The 6,294-nt window shown below is 40.3% G+C and overlaps 1 non-coding gene across 1 annotated transcript; it reads left to right on the forward strand.

Annotated features, from left to right (window-relative positions):
• The first annotated feature begins 2,417 nt into the window (after positions 1–2,417).
• Positions 2,418–2,524, forward strand: LOC145007749 (small nucleolar RNA R71). Its single transcript, XR_013663117.1, has one exon. It is a non-coding gene; the product is annotated as a small nucleolar RNA R71 (small nucleolar RNA).
• Positions 2,525–6,294: the final 3,770 nt, after the last annotated feature.

The following is a 6,294-nucleotide window of genomic DNA, read 5'->3' on the forward strand; positions in this document are numbered from 1 at the left end:
GATCTATGAAAGGAAGGGGGAAATGGTCTTTACGAGTGGCATCGTTTAGCTTTCGATAATAGATGCACACTCGCCAACCGGTTACCGTTCGCGTCGGAATTAATTCGTTCTTTTCGTTGGTGATGACCGTCATTCCTCCTTTCTTGGGAACCACTTGGACCGAACTCACACATGGACTATCGGAAATGGAGTAGATGATTCCTGCATCTAAGAGTTTGACCACCTCTTTCTTGACGACTTCTTGCATGTTCGGGTTCAATCGTCTTTGGTGTTGCACCACCGGCCTTGCTCCTTCTTCTAGATTGATTTTGTGAGAGCAATAGGATGGGCTTATTCCTTTGATGTCGGAGATGCTCCATGCAACGGCTCGTTTCCGTTTCTTCAACACGTGTACAAGTTCCTCCTTTTCCATCTTGGATAGATCCGAGGCTATGATTACTGACTTCTGATTTCCTTCTTCCAGAAAGGCATACTCCAGATGGTCAGGTAACGTTTTACGCTCCGTTTGGTTGTTCTTAGTGACGGACTCGCTGAGTGCAGGTGTGGTACTCGGCGAGTCTGCAGCTGCATTCACGACTTCTATCTTTTCTTCAGATGTACTCGGCGAGTAGATCGGGTCTACTCGGCGAGTAGGGCTGTCAGATTGCTTCATTATTTATTCATACTCCGCTTCTTCCAATAGTCTTTCAATATCTAATAAGTCCTTTTCTGGGTCAAATGCTTCATCTAAAGCTGCAAACTTGCTGGAATCTTCAGGTATGTCTTCCTCCAATAGTTCGTCGAGCATGTCGATTGAGAACGCCGTGTCGTCACTACTCCTAGAGTACTTCATGGCTTGGTCTACCCCGAATGTTACTGAATCGTCCCCAACTCGCAAGGTGAGCTTAGAATCTCTCATGTCTACGATAGTGCTAGCTGTGTTGAGGAAAGGCCTTCCAAGTATAATTGGCACTTGCGGATCTGCCTCCATGTCTAGAATGATGAAATCAGCCGGAAAGACAAATTTGTCCACTTTCACTAGCAAATCTTCACAAATTCCTCTTGGGAAGGTGACAGTCTTGTTTGCCAAATGAATTGCCATGCGAATTGGCCTTGGCTCCGGGAGGTCTAGCTTTTTAAAGAACGAGTAGGGCATAAGGTTCACACTTGCTCCAGAATCAGCTAAGGCATGAATTGCAGCCAAGTTGCCAAATTGGCAAGGTAAAGTTAAGCTCTCCGGATCACTCTTCTTCTTTGGTAGCTTGTTTAGCATTGCGGCGGAGCAGTTCTCATTAAGCACTACCTTCTGCACTTCCTCCATCTTTCTTCTATTGGTGAGGAGTTCCTTAAGGAACTTTGCATACTTGGGCATTTGCATGATGGCTTCAATGAAAGGAATGTTGATTTGAAGAATTTTAATGTGGTCTAGAAACTTCTGATATTCCTCTTCCTGCTTCTCTTTCTTGGCTCGGGCTGGGTATGGCATTGGAGGCTGGTAAGGCTTTAAGGGAGGCTGTTCATTCGTTTTTGATGGGGTACTCGCCGAGTTCGTCGGCCCTACTCGGCGAGTAGAACTCTCAGATTGTGATCCTTGGTTTTCTACTTGTTCTTCCGTTCCTTCCTTTTGCGAGTCCCTGGTTGCTTCAGTTCGAATGGGGGCCAGAGGAGTCATGATCTTCCCACTTCTCGTTGTGACAATGTTTATTTGTGCGCCTCGTGGGTTGTTTTCGGTTTTGCTAGGAAGCTCACCCGGTGACCTTTGGTTAAGTTGTTGAACAAGTTGCCCAAGCTGTGTTTCTATATTGTGGATGGATGCTTGCTGGTTCCTGAGCATGGTTCTTGTTTCTTCGATAGCAGCATCATGGTCACTATGCCTTTTCTCGGAAGCAGCCACAAATTTAGTAAGCATATCTTCCAAGCTTGGCTTCCTTTCTTGCACCGACTCCTCCTTTTGATAAAAGCCTCTCCCTTTTTGTCTATACTTCTCCTCCTTGGCCTTCTTGTACTCTTCATAAGGAAGCCACTCTTTCTTTTGTTTGCGCCAATCCTCATCATATCGGTCACCGCTCGAATAACATGCTTGCGCCTTCTTGTTGCCATTCTCATCCAAATCGCAATCTCTAGTGAGGTGAGGTCCATTGCAGTTTTCACAACCCACCCGAATAGCATGGATAGTTTGATCCATTTTGTCCATTCTCCTATCCATGGTTTTTAACATAGCCATGACCGTGGATAAGTCTTCAGTAGCAGCATAAGCGGCTCCCCTCGTGACATCATGCCTAGGGTTGTGGTATTCTCTAGAGTGTTTAGAGAATTCTTCAATCAATTCTTTAATCACCAGGGGTGGCGTCTTTGTAAGTGGGCCTTGCGAGTCTAGCAACTGCCGGGTTGTGACATTGACTCCATCATAGAAGATGGAAACTTCTTGCTGGTTGTTTAGATCATGGTGTGGGCAGTTTCTTAGTAGACTTTTGTATCTCTCCCATGCTTCATATAGCGACTCTCCAGCTTGTTGTTCAAAGTTTGCAATGGCCTTCTTCAGTTTGGCTATCTTGGACGGTGGGCAAAAGTGATCAATAAATTCTTCCTTCATCTTGGCCCAAGTAGTGACTGATCCGGGGGGAAGTGACTTGAGCCAGTCTTTAGCAGCACCCTTGAAGGTTACCGAAAGCATACGAGGTAGTTGAGTTTCGCGGGTTACATTTGGAATATTGAAGTAATCAGCTACATCATTGACTTCATCCAAATGTTTGTAGGCATCTTCATGATCTTTCCCATAGAAAGGTATTTCCTTGAGTGAAGCTAGGATATGACCTTTTAGCTCGAAGGTAGCAGTCGCGGGAATTGCTGGTTGCACAAGTCCCGGGCCATTGTCGTCGCGCATCCTCTTCTTCCATTCTCCCATGGGGATTTCATCAATGTAAGCCATTGTGAACGCTAACTCTTCCTCCGACTCGGTTTCTTGCTCGTACATTGCCTCCTCTTCTTCCTCGGTCTCGTACCCAATATCTTCTTGAATTGGCTCCTCAATTATTAAAGAAGCGCTAGAAGCTTCTGATTTACTGCTCTTCTTTTTCCCAAAAACTGTCTTCAAGTTGGACAATGGTGATTTCTTTGGTGTGCTTGAACTCTCCACGTCCTTTACTTTGTTTCTTTTCAATGCGGATTCGGGGTCTTCAAACGGGGGTACCAGTGGTGTGTTTGATCCTCGGGTCATGAAAGTCCTGAAATCAATAGAATAAAAAGCGTAAAAAGAACAAAACGATTGTAAAAAAAAGAAAATCTACTGCTGACTAAACTGCTACTTGCCGAGTAGCTAAACTGCTACTCGCTGAGTAAGTCCTGAAATCAATAGAATAAAAAGCGTAAATAGAACTAAAAAGTACTTATAATGCTTTAAATTATATTTTGTAGCTATTCATTGGCGATAAAGCACGAAAGAAAAGACTGAAGCGGAAATCGGGCTTAGAATCTAAAAGAAAGTAAAATGATGGAGGAGCTATTTACGTCCCGCGTAATTCACAAGTACGCCAAGCGTAATGGATAAATTCAAATTACGCCCAATGTAATATAAGGTTACGCCCCGCGTAATGGCTGGCATCAGATAAACTCAATCGCGTATAAATCTTCACTATGCCCAGTGTAATCCGACTTACGCCCAACGTACGTGAGTCGGTTACAAGGGTTATAAAAGTCGATTATCAGCTAACAAGAGGAGGGGATTCGACTTCCAACTTAATTTAGTCGATATTAAACTTCTGTTAAGCTGTTTTGAGGATCTAGAAGGTGGCCGGAAGGCCATTAAGATAACGGGAGCGGAGATCGGGAGGATTGGAGAGCGGATACATGTCGGTAATCATATGGGTTGTTAACGTGACCGTGTTTAGCATTCCATTGTGTTACTATTATGTATTTAGTTTCTGATTTGGGTGTAAAAACCTTTTACTTTGTGTTTATGATTGAATGATGCTTTGATTATTAGACAAATTGCTATAATGAATTGTTTGTTTATGTTTAATTTATCTTGCCAAGCTTGTTAAAAGATCCTTACGTATTAATGATAATTATTTGCTGTTAATTATTAAGTGAATTGAGTTGTATGAACATCTGCTTGATTGCTTGTTTCTTATGATTTTGATGACCATCGAGATTATAAGTCTAGGAATAACCAATGTGAAACTAGGATTAACTTGAGAATAAGTAAGTTAATGTGTGAGCCTTGTTTGATGACCATCAACAAGAGGTTAATTGAACAACCAATTTGATTAACTATTATTTACAAGTCTTGCTTGATATGAGCTGAACACTAGGAAGCATGTTAGTTTAATCAACTGATCTCTGGTTGAATTGACTTGTTTTCTAAAGGATTAGTTATAGTGAACGCGAATCTAATCATTTTAGGAATCGGTGAACATGAATAAATGAATTTGTGTATGCAATTGTCTATGTTTTTAAGGTGTAATTTATATAAACCAAAGTACCTGAAGAGATTTTCTTTCTTGTTAGTTTATCGAGAGTTGTTAATTAATTGTTCGTTTGAGATTTATTAAATTACTTCTTTATTCTTTTCGTATGACCTGTAACCTATAATCAAATATTTTAAATTAATTCACCACTGTTCCCTGTGATCGACACCCGACTTACCCAAACTATACTGTAATCTGACTAGGTACACTGCCAATTAAGTGCATAGTTAGTCTAAGTTTGTTAGGATATAAATATTAAAATTAGTGGGTACTTTCCTGCACATTAGTTTATGACCATACACCCTTTTCGCAATAACCACAAAACCATAATATCCCTAATGGAGTTTTCCTTGAACCCCAAACACTAGCCCTTCCCTACAACACTTAGATGCAATTCTTGAGACTTATAACACTTGTATAAGGTGTTTAGCATGTCCTAGGGTGTCTTGACTTTTTTTATTAGTTGTTTAAAGACTAATTGGATACATATATGTGATATTATATGTTAACTAGGATCATAGAGTGTGTTCAAGACTTCACTTGACACCTAGCAATCCTACATCTTGAGTTCATCCGTACCACTCACTACAGGTGAGTTCATACCCCTTAATCAATGGTTTAAAACTTTTTAAATGCTTTTATGGGGGGGGGGGATACAAGTTGAATACTTATAGTTATTATATCAATCACATGTGATTAATAACTACAAAACCAATGATTTTCTTACTCTTCAAACTGTTTATCAAACTGTTTTGCTTCAAACTGTTTACAAGCTCTTTTACTTATCAAACACTTTTACTTAAGCTCTTTTATAATTATTATCAAATGCATTCCTATGTATGTATAGTTATATAAGTAATGTTTAAAAGGCTTAGGAAGGCTAACTCGCTTTATCTCCTTTTCCACGTTGGGATGTGGCTGTAAGGGCATCAGTTATCCGTTCGAAGGTTGTCTAAATATTAGTTATATACTATGTATACATATATAGACATAAAGGTTCTTCCATTCAATTGAATTCTCTTGGGTAGCAAGGGTATACTTCCATGTTCATATGTACCAGTTACACTACTAGTAATCTACCATAGGGGTAGCACAGGAAGACAGAAATCCTATTACTAGAACAATGAAACATAAAATGAGTTAGTTCATTCATGAGTCAGTACGCGTAGCACATACAATACATTACTATACATGCTAGATAGAGAGATAACATACATTATAGCTAGCACACGCAGAACATTATAGTACATACAGGCTAGATAGAGAAAGAGTACACTTACAGTTAGCACATTTATCACATGTACATTTATGCAGTTATGTGAACCATTAAGCGGTTCACGCCACTTCCTGCCATGACCGTTTTTGTATCCCGAATCTCCTTAATTGAGGAGCGTATGAGTTTGCATATAGATCTATACCGGATTAACTATCCTACACCTTGCTGCTCGCTACAGTGGGACTTGCAAGTCTACGGGTGCCAAATGTCATTTCTTACAACATCTTACATCGTCGTTTTGCTTGAGTCGGTAGCAGGATACAAGTCGATCACATGTTACTTTGGACACCTTTTGTTTTAAGGTAGTTAGTACAGCGGTAGTCACTTATTACAAATACTACGATACTATGATATTTTCCCATAACATTCACTTCGTGAATATTCACACGATGCACGATAATGTAAAAACTATATTTTTGGTAAATGATAGTCAGAATTGGGAAAACACACACTCTAACAAGAGACACACGCACAAACACTAGGTGCTTGGTAGAAGGCTACAGTTAGTAGGAAACATAGGGTTTTCTAGGAGAGTTCAAACATTTCACAAAACATTGTACAAAACATCTTACA

This window comes from Lactuca saligna, chromosome 7, assembly GCF_052625555.1.
Source record: "Lactuca saligna cultivar CGN05327 chromosome 7, ASM5262555v1, whole genome shotgun sequence".
Classification (NCBI taxonomy): Eukaryota; Viridiplantae; Streptophyta; class Magnoliopsida; order Asterales; family Asteraceae; genus Lactuca; species Lactuca saligna.